Here is a 19,878-nt window from a genome sequence, read left to right as displayed (position 1 = left end):
CACAAGTAGGATCTTATTTACCTCCTTTTCTCTCCTTCGAGTTTCCTTGCATGTTGACAAATATCAGAGGGGTAGATGTGTTAGTTTGTATCTGTGAAAACAACAAGAAGTCCTGTGCCATCTTATAGATTAACAGATATTTGGAACATAACCTTTAATAGGCAAAGACTTGCTTCGTCATATGCACAAGTGGCAATTCCAGAGGAGGGTCTAATTATGCAGGCTCATGAAAAGGAGGGAGTCCCAATCAAAGGGAAAGCCAGAGTTGATGATGTCAGTTCAGTCAGGAAGGATGTGGCTCACTTTCAGCAGCTAATGTGGAGGTAGCTGCTCAAAGTGGTCTGATGTGTGTAGTTGCTGAAAGTGAGCCACATCCTCCCTGACTGAATTGACCCTGTCAACTCTTGTAGGATTCCCTCCTTTTTATGAGCTTGTATAATTAGACCCTCCTCTGAAATCTCCACTCATGCATATGACGAAGCAAGTCTTTGCCCATGAAAGTTTATGCTCCAAAATATCTGTTAGTCTATAAGGTGCCACAGGACTTTTTGTTTTTGATTTTTCGTGTGTGCATTGCAGCTAGTAGGCTCCTTCCTGAGTGGCATCTGTTCTGTTTCCCTTCTGCTATGGAAACCTCTAACATAAGGTGCTCACTGAATGAGATTCATAGTTGTGTACCACAGAGAAAGGGTATTGTACCAGAGCAGAATGTGCGTGAAAGAGCCTTATACGAGCAGGCTGGCAAAAGACCGTTGATTGTACACCTAGCTGTTGTGAGGAGAATAAGTTCAGAGACCATAGTGAGAGCAGCAGTCAAAGCTCACTTCTTTTGGGAGTCCCTTATAATATGTCTTGTTCCATCTCCACAGTAACAATGAGTAAACTCTTGGTTGATGAAGATCAAGTGGTAGGAAAACTTATTTGAATGACCTTTCACAAAGATTTGGGGCCTGGTTTTGATTTGCTTTACATTGTCTTATTGAGCAATATGAACCACACTAAGCGAGAGCAGGCTGGAAACTAAACCAAAGTGATAAAGATTTATTTTGAAGAAGTAATAGATAATTAGCTATGTAAAGCCAGCTTTTCTGGATGTGTAGTCATGTGTAACATAGAAATAAAGGAGCACAGAGAGAGGACAGAATTCCCCTGGTGTTGCAGGAAACGTTAACCGTAGAAGACATCCATCTGATCCGATCAGATGATTTGTAGTCAGTGCTCAATGGAATAGGACAATGCCCTTGTTTCCTTTCGGTATGTACTGAGGAGTAATGCTTTCCTAAACCTGTGCTTGGGAGTCCTAATTACTGTAGTTAAACTGTCTTATTTGTATAACTTCATTACTGATGCCTTTTGCCTCCTAACCCGCCCCACTGTCAGAGTGCCTAACAGAGTGCTAGGGGTTGTATGGGATGGCCAGTGGTGTTCTCTTGTTATCCTTGCAAGGCCTGTCTTGTAGCATGTGGTTTCTGGGTACCTGTCTGGCTCTGTCAGTCTGTTTCTTCACTTCCTTAGGTGGGTATTGTAGTTTGAGGAAAACTTGGTAAAGGTCTTGTAGATGTTTGTCTCTGACAGACCGGAGCAAATACGGTTGTGCTTTAGTGCCTGGCTGTATACAATGGATCGTGTAGTATGCTGTGTATGGAAACTTGAGGTGTGTAGATAAGCATAGTGATCTGTGCGTTTTCAATATAGGGTGGTATTTGTGTGACTATTGCTTATCTTCACAGCAGTGTCCAGGAAGTGGATCTCTTGTGTGGACTGATCCAGGCTAAGGTTGATGGTGGGTTGGAAACTGTTAAAATCCCAGTGGAGCTCTTCAAGAGCCTCCTTCGCATGGGTCCAGATGATGAAGATGTCATCAGTGTCGCACAGGTAGAGGACGGGTGCTAGAGGATGAGAACTGGGGAAGTGTTGTTTCAGGTCAGCCATAAAAATGTTGGCATACTGTGGGGCCATGTGGGTGCCCATAGCAGTGCCACTGATTTGAGGGTATAAATTATCCTCCAATCTGAAATAGTTGTGGGTGAGGACAAAGTCACAAAGCTCCGACACCATTTGTGCCTTGGTCTCATTAGGGATAATGTTCCTAACAGCTTGGAGTCCATCTTTATGTGGGTGTGAGCAGTTCACACCTGGGCCTAGGTGGCCTAGTGGGTAGGCCCCCTGGCCAGGGCCTGTTGGGTGGGTCCGCAGCCCCACCCGAGAGTCTATGGCTTGAGTTTGGGGTGTGGCCCCGAGGATCTAGTCCTCTCTTTTGGCGCGAGAGGGGTTGCCTGGGGAGGCTCCCCACTCTCCTCAGTACCTGGGGGAGGTCCTGGGCTGTGCCTTCCAGCGGCTAACTGGGTGGCAGCTCTGGCCTAGGGCCTCCTGCCTCAGAGCCAGCTCCTTCCTCTTAGCTGGTCAGCACCAGACTGAGCTGGCTTCCCTCCCTTTTATACTCCTCCAGGCCTGACACTGGTTGAAGGTGAACGTGGGGGGGCTGATTGGGCTAACAGGCCTTGTTTAACTCTGCCTTGCTTGGCCTCCCTCTCACACTCCTACAGTGGGATATTGGTGTAAAGGGCCTATACATCCATTGTGGCCAAGCTGGTGTTTTCAGGAAGGTCACCTATGAATTGTAGTTTCCTGAGGAAGTTGGTGGTATCTCAAAGAAAGCTGGGAGTGCTGGTAGCATAGGGTCTAAGCAGAAAGTCCACATATCCAGACAATCCTGTGGTGAGGGTGCCAATGCCTGAGATGGTGGGGCGTCTGGGATTCCCAAGTTTATGGATCTTGGGTGTAAGGTAGAATAAACCTGATCTGGGGTCACGGGATGTGTCTTTGTAGATTAGGTCCTGTGTTTTTATAGGGAGGGTCTTGAGTAGATGCTGTAGTTTCTTTGTGTATTCCTCAGTGGGTTCCTGGGATAGTGGCTTGTAGAATGTGGTATTGGAGAGTTACCTGGCAGCCTCCTTTTGGTAGTCTGTCCTATTCATGATGACAACAGCACCCCCTTTGTTGGCCTTGTGGATGACAATGTCAGAGTTGTTTCTGAGGCTGTTGATGGCGTTGCATTCTGCACAGCTGAGGTTATGGGGTAAGCGATGCTGCTTTTCCACAATTTCTGCCTGTGCACGTCGGTGGAAGCATTCTATGTATAGGTCCAGTTTGTCATTTCGACCATCAGGGAGAGTCCATGTGGAATTCTTTCTCTTGTACCTGTGGGCCAGAAACTACACCATCTGCTCAGGACACTCCCTACACAAGGACAAGAACAGATTTATACCAACACACCTCTAGAGCCCCGTCCAGGGCTATTCTACCTACTACCCAAGATCCACAAACCTGGAAATCCTGGACGCCCCATTATCTCGGGCATTGACACTCTCACTGAAGGACTGTCTGGTTATGTGGACTCTGTCCTCAGACCCTATGCCACCAGCACTCCCAGCTATCTCCGAGACACCACTGACTTCCTGAGAAAACTGCAAGACATTGATGACCTACCAGAAAACACTATCCTAGCCACCATGGATGTAGAGGCTCTCTATACCAACATCCCACACAAAGATGGAATAAATGCTGTCTGGAACAGTATCCCTGATGATGCTACAGCACATCTGATGGCTGAGCTCTGTAACTTTATCCTCACACACAACTATTTCAGATTTGGCGACGATATATACCTTCAAATCAGCGGCACAGCTATGTGTACCCACATGGCCCCTCAATATGCCAATATTTTCATGGCTGACCTGGAACAGCGCTTCCTTAGCTCTCGTCCACTAACACTCCGTCTCTGCTTATGCTACATTGATGACATCTTCATCATCTGGACCCATGGGAAGGAGACTCTGGAGGAATTCCACTGGGACTTCAACAACTTTCACCCCAACATCAACCTCAGCCTGGAACAGTCCACACAGGAGATCCACTTCCTGGACACCACGGTGCTAATACACAATGGCCACATCAATACCACCCTGTACCATAAACCTACTGACTGCTACACCTACCTTCATGCCTCCAGCTTCCATCCCAGACACGCCACACGATCCATTGTCTACAGCCAAGCACTAAGATATAACCACATTTGCTCCAACCCCTCCGACAGAGACAAACACCTACAGGATCTCTACCAAGCATTCTTGAAACTGCAATACCCACCTGAGGAAGTGAAAAAACAGATCAACAGAGCCAAACGTGTGCCACGAAGCCTCTTACGACAGGACAAGCCCAAGAGAGAAACCAACAGAACACCACTAGCCATCACCTACAGTGCTCAGCTAAAACCTCTACAGCGCATCATCAGGGATTTACAACGCATCCTGGACAATGATCCCCCACTTTCACAGGCCTTGGGAGGCAGACCAGTCCTTGCCCACAGACAACCTGCCAACCTGAAGCAAATCCTAACCAGCAACTATGCACCGGACCACAGTCACTCTAAGTCAGGGACCCATCCATGCAACAAACCTCGTTGCCAGCTCTGCCCACATGTCTACACCAGCAACACCATTACAGGACCTAACCAGATCAGCCACACCATCGTGGGTTCATTCAGCTGCACATCTACCAATATAATTTATGCCATCATGTGCCAGCAGTGCCCCTCTGCTATATACATCGGACAAACTGGACAGTCTCTAAGTAAAAGAATGAACGCACACAAATCAGATATCAGAAATGGCAATATACAAAAACCCGTAGGAGAGCACTTCAATCTCCCAGGCCACACAGTAGCAGACTTAAAAGTAGCTATGCTACAGCAAAGAAATTTCAGGACCAGACTCCAAAGAGAAATTTCTGAGCTACAATTCATCTGCAAATTCGATGCCCTCAACTCTGGCTTAAACAAAGTCTGTGAATGGCTGGCTAAATACAGAAGCAGCTTCCCCTCCCTTGGTGTTCACACCTCCAGATCAACTGCTGGTAGTAAGCCTCACCCTTGCTGACTGAGCTAACCTTGTTATCTCCACCCTTGCTATGGCTTATTTATACCTGGTCCTGCAGATTTCCAAGATCAGCATCTGATGAAGTGAGTCTGTGCTCACGAAAGCTCATGCTCAAAACTTTTCTGTTAGTCTATAAGGTGCCATAGGACCCTTCGTTGCTGTTACAGATCCAGACTAACATGGCTACCCCTCCGATACTGCTCAGTGTTGTGTTGGAAGTATTCCTTGAGTCGGAGATGGTGAAAGTAGGCTTCCAGGTCACCACAGAACTGTATCAAGTTTGTGGGGGTGGTGAGGCAGAAAGAGAGTCCCTGAGAAAGGGCAGATTCTTCTGCTGGGCTGAGTATATAGTTGGATAATTTGACAATATTGCTGGGTGAGTTAAGGGTACCCCTGTTGTGGCCCCATGTGGAAAGTAGGAGTTTAGATAGTTTACAGTCCTTTCTTCTGTAGAGAAGAGAAATGTGCATTGTAAATCTCCTGTCTTGTTTTAGTGAAATCCAGCCATGTGGAGGTTTGTGTGGAAGGTGGTTTTTATGGGGGTCTCCAAATTCGAGAGCTCTTTTTTGATGTTTTCATGTTTGCTGTACAGGATGCTGATCAGGTGGTTCCTCAGTTTCTTAGAGAATGTGTGGCACAATCTCTCACTGTAGTCTGTGTAGTATGTTGATTTCAGTGGGTTTTTCACCTTCAGTCCTTTTGGTATGATGTCCTTCTGTTGACATCTGTCTCTAGCTGTGCAAGTTTTTTCACGAGGTTAATGGATTTCCACTCAATATGGCTAAATGCAGAGCCTTGCATGGTGACAAGTATCAGAGAGGTAGCCGTGTTAGTCTGTATTCGTGAGAACAGCAAGAAGTCCTGTGATGCCATATAGACTAGCAGGTATTTAGGAGCATAAGTTTATGCTTCTTGCTTCTTAAGTTTATGCTCCTTAAATATCTGTTAGTCTATAAGGTGCCACAGGACTACTTTTTGTTCTCAAGGATACAAACTAACATGGCTACCTCTCTGATAGAAGGTATTTTTTTTTAAAAACCAAACCCTAACCCTCTGATAGCTGTTAAGACATTTATTTCTGTTGACATATGAAAAGTCTACTATATGGATATTTGTCCAGGGGCTACTTTTTGGCTTAAATGTAATTTCCCCAGCACATGTATCTGGGGCAAGGTGGATTATAAAGTATAATTGTTAACCAAGTTCAGTGCCTGTTACTGCTGTAACCCACCCCACCCCATGGATGACTTATGTGTTTTTATTTCCTACCCTATGCAGTTTGACTCTTTGTTGGTTGTAAACGTTTGCTCAATAGACCTCATTAATCTGTTATGCACCTTTTGAGACTTCCGATATTGGCCACTCTAGGAGAGAGGCGGTTGGCCTAGGTGCCCTTTTTCAAAATGCCTGAAAAACTTCAATTTTGAAATGCTTTTACAAATTTTATCTTAACAAAATATTTAAAGGTCCACAAAACTGCCCACTTCTGTAGAAGTGCAGTTTCCTCAACTCATAGGCTGGGTTTAGCAAATAGTGTGGCAGATGTGACATTACATCTCCAGAGGATGACATACTTATTCGCCACTTGGAAAAGGAACCAGAGAGCTGCAACATGTCTTGATATGGGTGATCTAAAACAGATAAATAGGTTTGAAGCTTCAATTAGTATCTGCTTGTTGCATTCAGTGTGGAATTATAATATTGATTTTCTTTGTAAATAATTTTCAACAATAGTGGAGAGCTTGATTATTATTTACCCTATAGCCACTGTGCACTGCTTTCACTGTGTAAATAGAATCATGAAACTGGAAGAAACCTTGAGAGGTCATCAAGTCCAGTCCTTTGTACTTATGGCAGGACCAAGCATCATCTAAGCCATCTTTACAAGTATTTGGAGCTTTTTAAGAGCAGGTTAGACAGTGATGACGATTACACAACCTCCCTGGGCAATATATTCCAGTGCTTAACCACCCTGACAAGAAGTTTTTCCTGATGTCCAACCTAAACTTGCTGCAATTCAAGCCCATTGCTTCTTGTCTTTTTATTAACAGTTAGGGAGAACAACTTTTTCTACTTAGTAACAACCTTTCAGGTACTTGAAAGCTGCTATCTTGTCATACAAACATTAGAACTTTCAGCCTTCTCTTTTCCAGTCTTAAGAAATCTACTTCTTTCAATCTTCTTTCATAGGTCATATTTTCTAGACCTTTAATAACTTTTTTATTGCTGCTCTCTGGATCTTCTTCAGTTTTTCCACATATTTTTTGAAATATGGTGCCCATGACTGGACACAATACTTCAGTTAAAGCCTAATCATTGTGGAGTAGAATGGAAGAACTGCATCTCACATTTTGTTTACAGGCCCTGTTAATATAACCCAGAATTATGATGGTGTGTGTTTTTGCAATGTCACACTATTGACTCATATTTAGCTTGTAGTCCACTATGATCCCTGAATCCCTTTCCTTGGTATTCCTTCTTAGGATTGTCATTTACCGTTTTGAATCTGTAATTACCCAAGGAATGTAACAGGACATTAGTGTAAATAAAAGTTTGGTCCCACATCTTTGGAAAAATCTTAGTGACTGGCTTGTGCCATGTGGAGAGGTTGCCCATCCAGATGCAAATCAAGATGAGCATGGAAATCTTATATAGATGTTGGAACAATAAAAGCATATAGTATTTTAAAGCTTTTGTGAAGTTTAAGAAATGAAGTCGTGAATACAAATTATAGCTACATTTCAAACTTTGGGTTTTAGCATGTTAATGGGCAGGAAAGAGAAAATCTTTGTTGTGAGGTGAGATTGGAGGGGAATTCAAGAGTGCTAGTTATAGTCCGTATTATAGGGAAAAACCCCTCACATTTCTGGAAGACAGCATGGAGGCGAGTATGCTAAGTAGAGAAGAAATTTAGGGCACTCTTTTTCACTGCAAGATGTTAGGTTTTTTGTTTTTTAAAGCAACAAGCTATTATCTTCCTCTTTAATAAGAATTTCTTTTTTGTATGAAAGGTCCCATCTTTTAATGCAAGTTCAAATGCATTTTTATTACTCATAACCTGACAACTGAAAAATAAAAATGCCATAAAATCTTATTTGCATCAAATACTATGTTTCAGTTTGAAAAGGCTTATGCCTCTGGCAGTGTCTAACTTATTAAATTGCACTTGCATCTGAATTGAGGTGAGATGTATAGCAACACATGGTTACTACACTCATCCCTTGTTTAACAAGTACTTTACTAATGAGTACACACTAAAAAAGGAACATGCATACCTACCTTTATTCACTATATGAGTGAACTTCCCCCACTTACGTGAACGGGATCCCTGGCTGGGGGCGGGGAGACCTGCAGCCCCACGGTTGAAGCACAGCCAGCTGTGGAGTCCCAGGCGGAGGGTGGGGAGACCCACAGCTGGAGCCTTCTCCCTCCCTTCCCTCAGACATGCAGCTTTCTGACAGCCCTTTGGCTGGGGGAAGAGAGGGAGAAGGCTCTTAGTCTGGTTCCCTCCCCTGCACTGGTGGGAACGTGAAACTGACCAGCCATGAGCTGATCCGTTTCCAGGTCCCCCAAGCCCTGGGGAGTCTGGAACCAGCCTGCCCCTGGTTCCCAGCTCCTACCACTCTGGGAGCCAGGAAACTGACCAGCCCTGGTGGTTCCTGGCACCCCTCCCCTTGCAGGAAAATTCGAGTTATGCAGCGGCTGCAGGAACAACCCCTGGGTAATTTAAGGGTTTACTGTATTAGTCCTCCCATCTGCCCACAGACCTCACCCTCAGCCAGGTTTTAACCCCACCCCCCAAGGTCCCAAACTGCCCCCAGGCTTACACCCCCTCCCCAGCAGTCCCAAACCACTCTCAGCATTAGACTCCCCTTGCAGTCCCAAACTGCCCCCAGCCTTACAACCACCCCGCAGCCCCAAACTTCCCCCAGTCTTAGATCCCCCCACCCCACATCCCTCAACAGCCCCGGCCTTAGACACTCCTCCTCCCACAGCCTCTTCACCGGGGCTGCTAGGCTGGGTGGCTCCCCTGGCCCTGCTGCTCCCAGCATTAACTCGGGTGTTAAGGTTTCAGCACCTAGGCATAAGGTAATTGCTATCCCTAGTGTTAGAGATGGCGGCTGTCTCCAGCATGTATCTCTATTGATAGATATCTGCCTAAGGCAGCAGTGTTAAAAAAACTGCAAATGGCTTCTTTAACAGCCACATGCAGCTGGGAACTGCCCAGCTGGTGACCTTTAACAAATCTAGTAGGACCCATGTATGGGTCCTGACCCATAGGCTGGGAATCTCTGCTCTACATACATACACTACATCCTATTTCTGGTGCCAAACTATTCAAATACATCCGAAAAGTAGCTAAACTCAACTGGTTTACGTCAAGTTACAAGCACTTGGAACGAATTGGAGACTTTTACATGTATTTTAATGGGCATTTAGTGTCGCTCTTATAAGCAGAAATTTGGAAGCAGTTGTGCTCATATAGTGAGGGATGAGTGTATTCCAAATGGTTTGAACCAGAGTGGAGGTGTTTGAACTGGGGGCAGGGGGGTTGAGCTAGGGCCAGGGGGAGCAGAATTTTGAGTTGTGTTTAACTTGTGATAATGCTGTACTTGTAAGCAGGGGTATATCTCTAAATTGGGTTCTAGGACTAGTGGAGCCTCAGCTACTTAGATATTCCATGTATACCTAATAAATTTTAAGATTGTTGTTATTGTGAATATCTCAAAGTTTGCTGGTTAGATGCTTATTTGAATCTAGAGGGCTGAGGAGAAATTAGCAAGCTCCATACTCTCTCCTTCAAGAGTCATCTTCCGCATCCCCTTCTGGAAAGAAAGGGGCAAAACAGCATGGAGTTTCAGCCCCCCTCCCTTCCCGGAGCGAACATGGATATTTTTTTCACCTCCTGGACCACCAAAATTCATTCTCACAGTCATGTTTGGAAGTGGTTGCTTGGATCTTGCTGTGGCAGTGCTTTGAAACATGGGTGTAGAGGAGTGTAACTTCTGCAGCTGTGCAGACAATGTTAGCGAATGACAGGTACTCTCGTCTCACACACCACCTTTCCACCCTCAGTCTTCACAGCTCAAAACCTTTCCATAAGTTGCTTATGTGCTTCGTTCACATAGACTCAGAAGTTACTATCTTAATTTAGCCCCTTTGTGTATATGAATTGAGATTTCACATTTCCTAATTTTTGAGTGCTTGACTCTGCAACTTTGGTGATGATCCTTTAACACAGCTTAGTTTTTTGTAGGCTGGTCTGTTAGCATGACTCTTCCCCTTAAGACTTAATTTTCAGTTGCTTATAACTGCCAAATTTTAACTGGGCTAAAATTTTCCATGCTGTTAGCCTCAGGTTGAGTTAAAACAATTCAGCAATTTTTCAAGAAGTGTTTAGGGGAAAATGTGATATTTTGTCCATGATAAAAAGTCTGACTCCTTTTTTACCCCTCCCACCTTCTATAAAACAGGAAATTAAAATTTGCTGGAGATGGGGAGGCTGAATTTGTGAGGATATCTTCCCAGTTTTGGACAAGTGATAGGCCTTTGGAAAAAATGCAGTTTGTACATGCTCAGTGACTTCTACTGTCAGATAATTCTGTAGATTCCATGAGCCCTGTGCATGCTCCAGCCTGGGTCTGAGCTGCGCCATCCTTGCAGTTATAGTTTTAGGCTGCTGTGGTTTGGCACTAACACTAAGGTCAAGGAGACTCACTCTTTTATGCTCTCGCTGACACCCCCCCGCCCCAATTAGGCTCAAGCTGTGAGGAGCAACAAGTTGCATAATTTGAATCCAGAAGAGACAAGATCCAGATGTACTCGGAGGGGCAGATTGTTATAGAGAGGTGGTGGAAGACTGGAAGTGGAGGCTTGGCAGGAAGGACTAAGATATATTGGACAAGAAGATGGAGACTGAGAGAGAAGACTGGAGATCCATGAGGAGCTAGGAGGAAACATACTGGCTGAACAATAAAACTAGGACTGGAAGAAAGAGGGCAGAGACAGGGATTTAGACAGGGAGTGGAGAGAGCATGAGATTAGAACTTGCAGGGCAAGATGACTGGGAATGGAATGAGAAGCCTGAAAAGTGGAGGCTTATATTGACTAAGTGGTGAGACCTACTCTCTGGATCATCACCTTTGTCATGCTGAGCAAGCTTGCATGTTCCAGTGAATCGGAGAATGATGTCATAGGGAGTCTTGTATTCTGACAGGGCCACCCAGGGTAGCAAGGTCAAGGGGGAGGGTATGGACAAAGAAAGATCTAAAAGTTCTCAATAGCAGAACAGGCCGTGGATAGCAAGGGTAATGCTACAACAGCTGTAAAGGCAGATGAAGGCTGCAGCGGACAGAAGACTTCCAGTTGTCTTGGATCGCACTCACTTTGGTCTGGGCCTTCTGTGCATCAAGGATCGTGTGGTGGCTGTACTGTAACAGTCCCCCCACATTGTCATGCACAGGTATCTTCCTATGCATGTTACTCTCCTAAGCTTAAGCCTTACGGTGACTGGCAATGGGATTTGAGCTAAGATCTTCATTGTTGTTGCTGGGAGGGATATGCCTTGAAGCCTTCTAGTTTCCACGATCTGATTTTTTTTTTTTCTTTCACCCTTTTGGATCCACGTGTCTCTGAACTCTCACTGCATCTGCTCCCTATCCCAGATCTTGAGAATCAGGAGGTGGAATTTTTTGTGGAGCTCTGGCCTGCCTTCTTTGAAGATTTTTAGCAGGAATTCTGTCTAGTTTAGTTGCCTTGTTGCTCTTCATTGCTTTGATGACATCTTGGACCTCATTCAAGGTAGCGTCCTTCAATCTCAGGAGATTGATTCCATGGTTTCTTGGTCCATAAACAGCTTTGGTGGCACTGAAGAAACCTCAAGTATTGCTGAGGTCTGCAAAATGATGGAGTTCTCACACCTTCTCAGTCAACCATTGCTTTTTCAGAGTCCTTTTTTTAAGTTAGATGTCTGCCATGGCCTTGGAATGCACTTTCCCTTTGTTGTGCAGTTTGTTATTTTGCCTCAATCAGGAATTCAATTTCCACATCGTTCTCATCAAACCAGTTCTGATGCTTCCTGGACTGGTAGCCAATAGTTTAATCACAAGCTTCAATGGTGTCATTTTTCAATTGATACCAGTGTTCTTCCGCATCTTCAGGGCATACTGTTGGCAGCTTCCTTTGGAGTGCTATTTGGAAGTAATTTTCATCTGAAGGGGTCCTTCAAGCCTGGTACATTGACCTTTTGTTGGATCAGTTTCCTCTGAGTTCTCTGTTTAGTAAAAATCCTAATTGCCATCATGAATCGAATAAGGCGGTCATCAGTTCAGCAGTCACCAGTGCTAGTCATTGCATGTGTGAGAAGGACATCATTCCGATTCAAAGCATGGACGATGACGCAGTCTATGATGTGCCAATGCTTCAATCGAGGATGTTGCCATGAGGTCTTTAATTTGTTTTCTCGGCAGAAGAGAGTGTTCGAGACAAGCTTGTATTCTGCACATTTTTTGAGGAGGAATGCTCCTTTGTAGTTACTGTTGCTGATGCCTTCTTTCCCAGTAGTAGTCTGCCACAGAGCCATGTCTCTTCTGACCCTGGCATTGAAATCCTTCAAGACAATAATCTTGTCTTCTTTCGGAATGTCTTTCAAGACTGTGTCCAATAGGGTATAGAACTTCTTGGTGTCATGTTCGACGTCTAGAATTGGTGCATCACTACTCATGGTAGTTGCCTGGTGTGTTTTTTTTGACAAGCTTCAAGTGGACGGTCATGAGATGCTTACTGATACTGACAGGGACTTCAGATAGGATCTTTGTCAGTTCGTTTTCAATGGCAAATCCCACTGCATGAATTTGTTTTTCTTCCTTTAGGGTTCCTTTCCTAGAAAAAAAAGATGTACCCTCTGCCTTCTTCTCTTAGCTGTCCTTCCAGTCTCTGCATTTCTGCCTGGGCAGTTCTATCAATGTTTGTTCATCAGAGCTCGTGAGCTATAATAGCCATGCATTTCTTGGGTCACCCACCATCTTGGATGTCTGTTAGAATCCTAATATTCTGTGTTCCAAAGTTTACCCTTTCACCTTTATCACAGAGAGATGAATCCATTGATAGCAGTTACCCATATCATATACATCTCATGGAGCTGGAAGGGACCTTGAGAGATCATTGAGTCCAGTCCTCGGTGTTCACAGCAGGACCTCTCAGTATCCCAGACAGATTTATTTCATGAATCTAACCTGCCCTAGGCTCTTGAAAGACCCTGCTAAGAACTGAACTCACAACCCTGTGTTTACAAGAACACTGCTGTAACCACAGAGCTGCCCCTCCCAGTCAGGGCAACTGAGCGGGACTATGTTTAGGGCACCTTTTCTAGCCTCCTCCCCATGCAGGGTGAGCAGAGTGGATACTAAATAGAGCTGCTCAGTCATGGATGTAGCTGCTGAACTGATCTTGCACCTCGGTCCTTGAGAAGTGACGACCAATACATATATCCATCATCTATGTGATGGTCCAAGAGTACAGTTAGGAAATGCCAGAATTAAAGTTCCATGTGCTATCTTTACTCCACTTGTACATATGCACTGTGATTTCAAACTTCAGTAATATAATTACCTGCACTCTTTTCCACAAGCCCTCTCCTTAGTTCTGTGCACAGGCTGGACCCATGCTGGGAAACAATCAGGATTATGTAGTGAAGGAAACTGTTGTGCGTAAGGCGTCCCTACATCATTCGTTTCAGAGATTAGGAGGTATGCAGTGAAGAGGCACAGGGGCTGCTGGAGGAAAGAAGACACCCTCACAGTTAAGGCAGTTGAGCACTGTGTTGGAAGATTAGATTCTGTCCCTGTCTTTGACAGAGTTCCTGTGTGAGGCTGAGAAAATCACTGACACTTTTCACAAGGAGCAGGCCTGCAGACAAGGGGTGGGTGGGGGTGGAGGGTGTCAAAGTAGGCAACTGTCCCTGTAGCTTCTGCTGCTACAGCAGCAGTGGCAGTTGGAGCTCCGGATGGCATGCTATGGGTGGTGCTCAGGCAGGACCATACAAAATATGACCCATGGGCTGGATATGGCTTGCCAAGCCACCGGATCCGTCCTGCTGAGGCAGCTGGGAGCCCCAGACGGGCTCCACGTCTGCCCTGCCCTCTTGCGTGTTGCTCAGAAAAGCAACTTGAGGGACTGTTTGTTTATTTTTTTCAAAAGGATTTTTTGGGGTGTGGGTGGGGCGCTTCACTATCCAATTGGCTGTTTTCTGGTCAATGGAAGTTTCCTGTTTGAAGCATCCTTCCCTTTCCCTTCAGGCTCCTAGCTATTTGTAGAGGCACATGACCCCTGTCATGGTGGGCAGACTGCATGAGAAATCAGATGGGCTGCTGGCCAGGAGTTGCTCAAGTAAGTCTCCCAACCAGAGCCTCCTTCTGACACCCCACCCCTCTGCCCCACCACTCCTGTCTCCCCCTGCACCTTAATCCCTTGTCCCAGGTCACAATCCCCTCCTACCCTAGGTCTCAGCTAAACTCCTGGACCCCAGTCCCCTATCCTTTCACTTCCCTCTCCTTCACCCAAACTCCCACCCAGACCCCAAACCCTCTCTTGGATCCCAGTTGCTTACCCCAGACTCCTATCTACACCCATTCCAGACCCTGAACCTTCTCTGTGAGTATCTTAGAAGAGTGCAGCCCTTGACCACCTTCCAAATTCTTGGAGTGCCATCCCCCATCAAAAATTATTGCCCATTCCTACACTAGGAGCTGGCGGGGGGTGGGGGAGAGGGCGCAACATGATGCTTTCTTGTGGGCTAGCTGGCCTGGGTCAGCTCTACCCCTTCTGCTTGAGGCCCTGCCCTTTCGAGAAGTGCAGAGCACTCCCCCGCATCTTGCTCAAGGGCCCAGCAATTTTGTCATCTCCCGTGACAGAAGGCTACTAACTGTCTTTCATACTGTATAGCTGGGAGCACCATAGCAAAGCATATGTAGTGATTTAACATTTCGGTCTTGTGAAAATAATTTGGATATTATGCAGCAGTAGCAGTCTTAATTCTGATATTCCATAGCTTTTAGTGCTTGACTTGCAACCTAGATGATGGGTTTTTTTACATAGTGTGTGTGTGTGTGTGTGTGTGTGTGTGTGTGTGAGAGCGAGAGAGAGAGAGAGAGAGAGAGAGAGAGAGAGCCACTGCAACGTGTCCATGACTAGACTGAATCACTATATTGTCCCTTTTTTCTCACTGTTATGTTTCACATTCCCTTATGTCCTATCTAAAAATAGTTAGCCGTTTGGCACAGAGATGATGCCTTTATTTATCCCATAGTGTTTATTCAATAAGTAGAAGTTTCATTAGTCTTGAGTAGCAGAAGGAAAATTCCTCCCTCTGTTTAGCCACATGTTGACTTGGTGTTTTCTTCATTTGTTGTTCTGATACATCTGTGACACTGATCTCACTAGTTATCCCCATTCAGTGTTTATGTAGTTCAGAGGTTGGCCTACCTTCTACTTGTTCCTGTTAAACTGGGTGCTGGACACTTTTTAGCTTATTTTTCCAATGCATCTGTCTAGGTCATAAACTGTTTAAATTCAGTTCTTGGTCTCTGGTCTCTCCAAGCTTTGGCTCATCCATGAATTTGACCAGTGTACTTTCCCCTGGCCATGCAAATATTTCCTGAAAATATATTTAATTGTATTTGATTCTTGCCAGACTCACTTGAAGCCTCCTACCATGACAATTGATTGCTGCTTACATTTTTTTGTCCATTTATTAGGGTTCTACCAAATTCACAGCTATGCAAAACACTTGACAGATTGTGAAATCCAGTGTCCTCCCATAAAAGGTAGCCTTTTGTATGCATTTACCACATGCTGTACAGATTTCAGGGGGAGACCAATGTTTTTAAAATTGGGGGTCCAGGTCCAAAAGAGTGTTATACGGGGATTGCAAGATTATTTTGGGAGGTCACAAAATTGCCAGCCTTACTTCTGCACTGCCTTCAGAGCTGGGCAACTGCAGACCAGTTGGTGGTTATGCTGGCTGGATGTCCAGCTCTGAAGGCAGCAGTTCGCAAGTAAGTAGGGCAATACCACACCCATTTCTCCTTTCCTGCTGGTGCTTTCAGTGCTGGGCACCAGATAGTGGCAGCGGGTGACTAAGGTCCCAGCTCTGCAGGCAGCAGTACAGAAATAAGAGTGGCAATATAATGCCATGCTAACCTTCTGTGCTGCTGCTGGCAGCAGCTCTGCCTTTAGAGCTGTACTTACAGCTGGCAGCCACTGCATGCCATCTGCCCAACAGCATCACAGAAGTAAAGGTAGCAGTGCTGCAACCAGCCCTACAATACCTTAGTGATCATCACACAGTGCCTTTTTGGGTCAGGACCCCTACACTTACGACACTGTGAAATTTCATATTTAAATATCTGTAATCATGAAACTTACCATTTTAAAAATCCTTGAAATTGACTCAAATGGACTGTGAATTTGGTAGGGCCCTAATCATAGTAAATAATCATAGAGACTTAGCGTTGGAAGATACCTCAGAAGATCATCAAGTCCAACCCCCGGCTGAAAGCAGGACTAATCCCAACTAAAGCATCCCAGCCAAAGCTTTGTCTAGCTGGGACTTAAAGACTTCTAGGGAAGGAGATTCTACCACTTCTCTAGGTAACTTGCTTCAGTTCTTCACCACCTTCCTAGTGAAATAGTTTTTCCTAATATCCAACCTAGACCTCCCCCAATACATCTTGAGACCATTGCTCCTCATTCTGCCATCTGTCACCACTGAAAACAGCCTCTCCCCATCCTCCTTGTAACCCCTCCTGCCTTCAGATAGCTGAAGGCTACTGTCAGATACCCCCTTCCCCGCACTTTTCTCTTCTGTAGATTAAATAAGCCTAAATCCCTCAGCCTCTCCTTATAAATCATGTTCTCCAGTCCCCTAATCATTTTTGTTGCCATCCTCTGGAGTCTTTCCTATGTGTCCATGTCCTTTTGTAATAGGGTGCCCAAAATTGGACACAGTAATCCAGTGTGGCTTCACCAGTGCTCAGTAAAGGGGAATAATCACTTCCCCAGAGCTGCTGACAATGCTGCTGCTAATGCAGCCTAATATACAGTTAGCCTTCTTGGATACAAAGGCACATTGTCGACTCATGTCCAGCCTCTCATCCACTGTAATGCCCAGGTCCTTTTTTGCAGAACTGTAGCTTGCAATTCCCACTCTCTGATATTCAGGCTGGGGGGACCATCCAGTGTGAAAGGTGCCTGCTGGTGGAATCTCTCAGGCGACAGGTGGAGGAGCTACAGGAGGAGGTGGCCAGGTTGAGGAGTATCCAACTCCGAGTAGTTCCTGGATAGTATTCATGTGGAGACAGCTGAGGGAACTGTCCCAGTACACAGGACAGCTGATAAACCAGTGGTGGAGGAGGAGATAGATCAGGGTGGACACTGCCAGCTTGTTACTTCTGGCAGCAGGCAGTGTTCCACCCCTGCTCATAACCCTCCCACTGTGGTGCTGGGAAACCGTTATGCTGTACTTGATACAGGAGACAAAGAATTGCCCCGTACAGCAGAGGAGAAGCCTCGTACCACCAAGGCTGGGAAGTCTGCTGCCACCACTGCGAGGAGGAAACGTAGAGTAGTGGTGGTCGGGAACTGTCTTCTGAGGGGGACGGAGGCGCCCATCTGTCGCCCTGATATTTCATCTCGGGAGGTATGCTGCCTGCCTGGGGCCCGTATCCGAGACGTTACGGAGGCATTGTCGAGGATCATCAGGCCCTCTGACTACTATCCCATGCTTCTCATCCATGTGGGCACTAATGATACTATGAGGTATGATGCTGAGCAGGTCAAGAGTGACTTCAGGGCTCTGGGGGCACGGGTGAAGGAGTTTGGGGCACAGGTGGTATTCTCCTCAATCCTGCCTGTCAGTGGTAGGGGCCCAGGCAGAGACAGGTGCATCCTAGAGGTGAACGCCTGGCTTCGAAGATGGTGTCGCCAGGAAGGCTTTGGCTTCCTTGACCACGGGATGCTATTCCAGGAAGGACTGCTGGGCAGGGATGGTGTTCACCTTTCGAGGAGGGGAAGGACTGTATTTGGACACAGACTGGCTAACCTAGTGAGGAGGGCTTGAAACTAGGTTCGAGAGGGGCAGGGGAGCCAAGCCCACAGGTAAGTGGAGAACATGGAAACCTGGGTGATGGGTCAGAAATGGGAGGCAGCATGGGCAACAATGTCAGAGTAAAAAGAGGGTCAGGGCAAAACAGGGAGGCAAGATCAAATCAATATCTTAGATGCCTGTATACAAATGCAAGAAGTATGGGTAATAAGCAGGAAGAACTGGAAGTGCTAGTAAATAAATATAACTATGACATAGTTGGCATCACAGAAACTTGGTGGGATAATACACGATTGGAATGTTGGTATTGAAGAGTACAGCCTGCTTAGGAAGGATAGACAGGGAAGAAAGGGGGGAGGTGTTGCCTTGTATATTAAAAATGTACGCACTTGGACTGAGGGGGAGATGGACGTAGGAGATGGACGTGTTGAGAGTCTCTGGGTTAGACTAAGGGGGTTAAAAAGGCCGCCTAGCCAGGTGGAAGAGGTGGAAGAGGTGGATGAGACTTTTTTCAAACAACTAACCAAGTCAAGCAGGGCCCCAGATTCGGTGGTGATGGGGGACTTCAACTATCCAGATATATGTTGGGAAACTAATACAGCGGGGCATAGACTATCCAGTAAGTTCTTGGATTGTATTGGAGACAATTTTTTATTCCAAAAGGTTGAAACAGCTACCGGGGGGAAGCTGTTTTAGATTTGATTTTAACAAAAAGGGAGGAATTAGTAGAGAACTTGAAGGTGGAAGGCAGCTTGGGTGAAAGTGATCACGAAATCAGAGTTCACAATCCTAAGGAAGGGTAGAACAGAAAACAGCAAAATAGAGATAATGGATTTCAGGAGGGCAGGTTTTGGTAAACTCAGAGAGCTGGTAGGTAAGGTCCCACGGGAAGCAAAGCTGAGGGGAAAAACAGCTGAGGAGAGTTGGCAGTTTTTCAAAGGGACATTATTAAGGACCCAAAAGCAAGCTATCCCGCTGTGTAGGAAAGATAGAAAATACGGAAAAAGACCGCCTTGGCTTAACCAGGAGATCTTGCACGATCTCAAAATAAAAAAGGAATTGTATAAAAAATGGAAACAAGGAAAAATTACAAAGGATGAATATAGGCAAACAACATAATGCAGGAGAAAGATTAGAAAGGCTAAGGCACAAAATGAGCTCAAACTCGCTACCATCATAAAGGGAAACAAGAAGGCTTTTTCTAAATATATTAGAAACAAGAGGAAGACCAGGGACAGGGTAGGGCCATTGCTCAGTGAGGAGGGAGAAACAGTAACAGGGAACTTAGAGATGCTCAATGACTTCTTAGTTTCGGTCTTCACTGAGAAGTCTGATGAGAGAATGCCCATCATAGTGAACGCTAGTGGGAAAGGGGTAGGGTTAGAAGTTGAAATAAAAAAAGAACAAGTTAAAAATCACTTAGGAAAATTAGATGTCTTCAAGTCACCAGGGCCTGATGAAATGCACCCTAGGATACTCAAGGAGCTGATAGAGGAGGTATCTGAGCCTTTATCTATCATCTTTGGAAAATCATGGGAGACAGGAGAGATTCCAGAAGACTGGAAAAGGGCAAATATAGTGCCCATCTATAAAAAGGAGAATAAGAATAACTCAGGAAACTACAGGCCAGTCAGCTTAACTGCAGTGCCAGGAAAGATAATGGAGCAGGTAATTAAAGAAATCATCTGCAAGCACTTGGAAGGTGGTAAGGTAATAGGAATCAGCCAGCATGGGTTTGTAAAGAATCAATCTTGTCAAACTAATCTGATAGCTTTCTTTGGTAGGATAAAGAGCCTTGAGGATAGGGGAGAAGCGGTAGATGTGGTCTACCTAGACTTT

At 45.4% G+C, this 19,878-nt stretch overlaps 1 protein-coding gene across 3 annotated transcripts in view; it reads left to right on the top strand.

The window, feature by feature from the left end:
* Window positions 1-19,878, top strand: part of PLXNB1 (plexin B1) — a 292,916-nt gene that overhangs the window by 43,942 nt on the left and 229,096 nt on the right. The gene's annotated exons all lie outside the window — the stretch shown is intronic.

This window comes from Carettochelys insculpta, chromosome 11 (genome assembly GCF_033958435.1).
Source record: "Carettochelys insculpta isolate YL-2023 chromosome 11, ASM3395843v1, whole genome shotgun sequence".
Lineage (NCBI taxonomy): Eukaryota > Metazoa > Chordata > Testudines > Carettochelyidae > Carettochelys > Carettochelys insculpta.
This window is presented reverse-complemented; position numbering and strand designations above follow the sequence as displayed.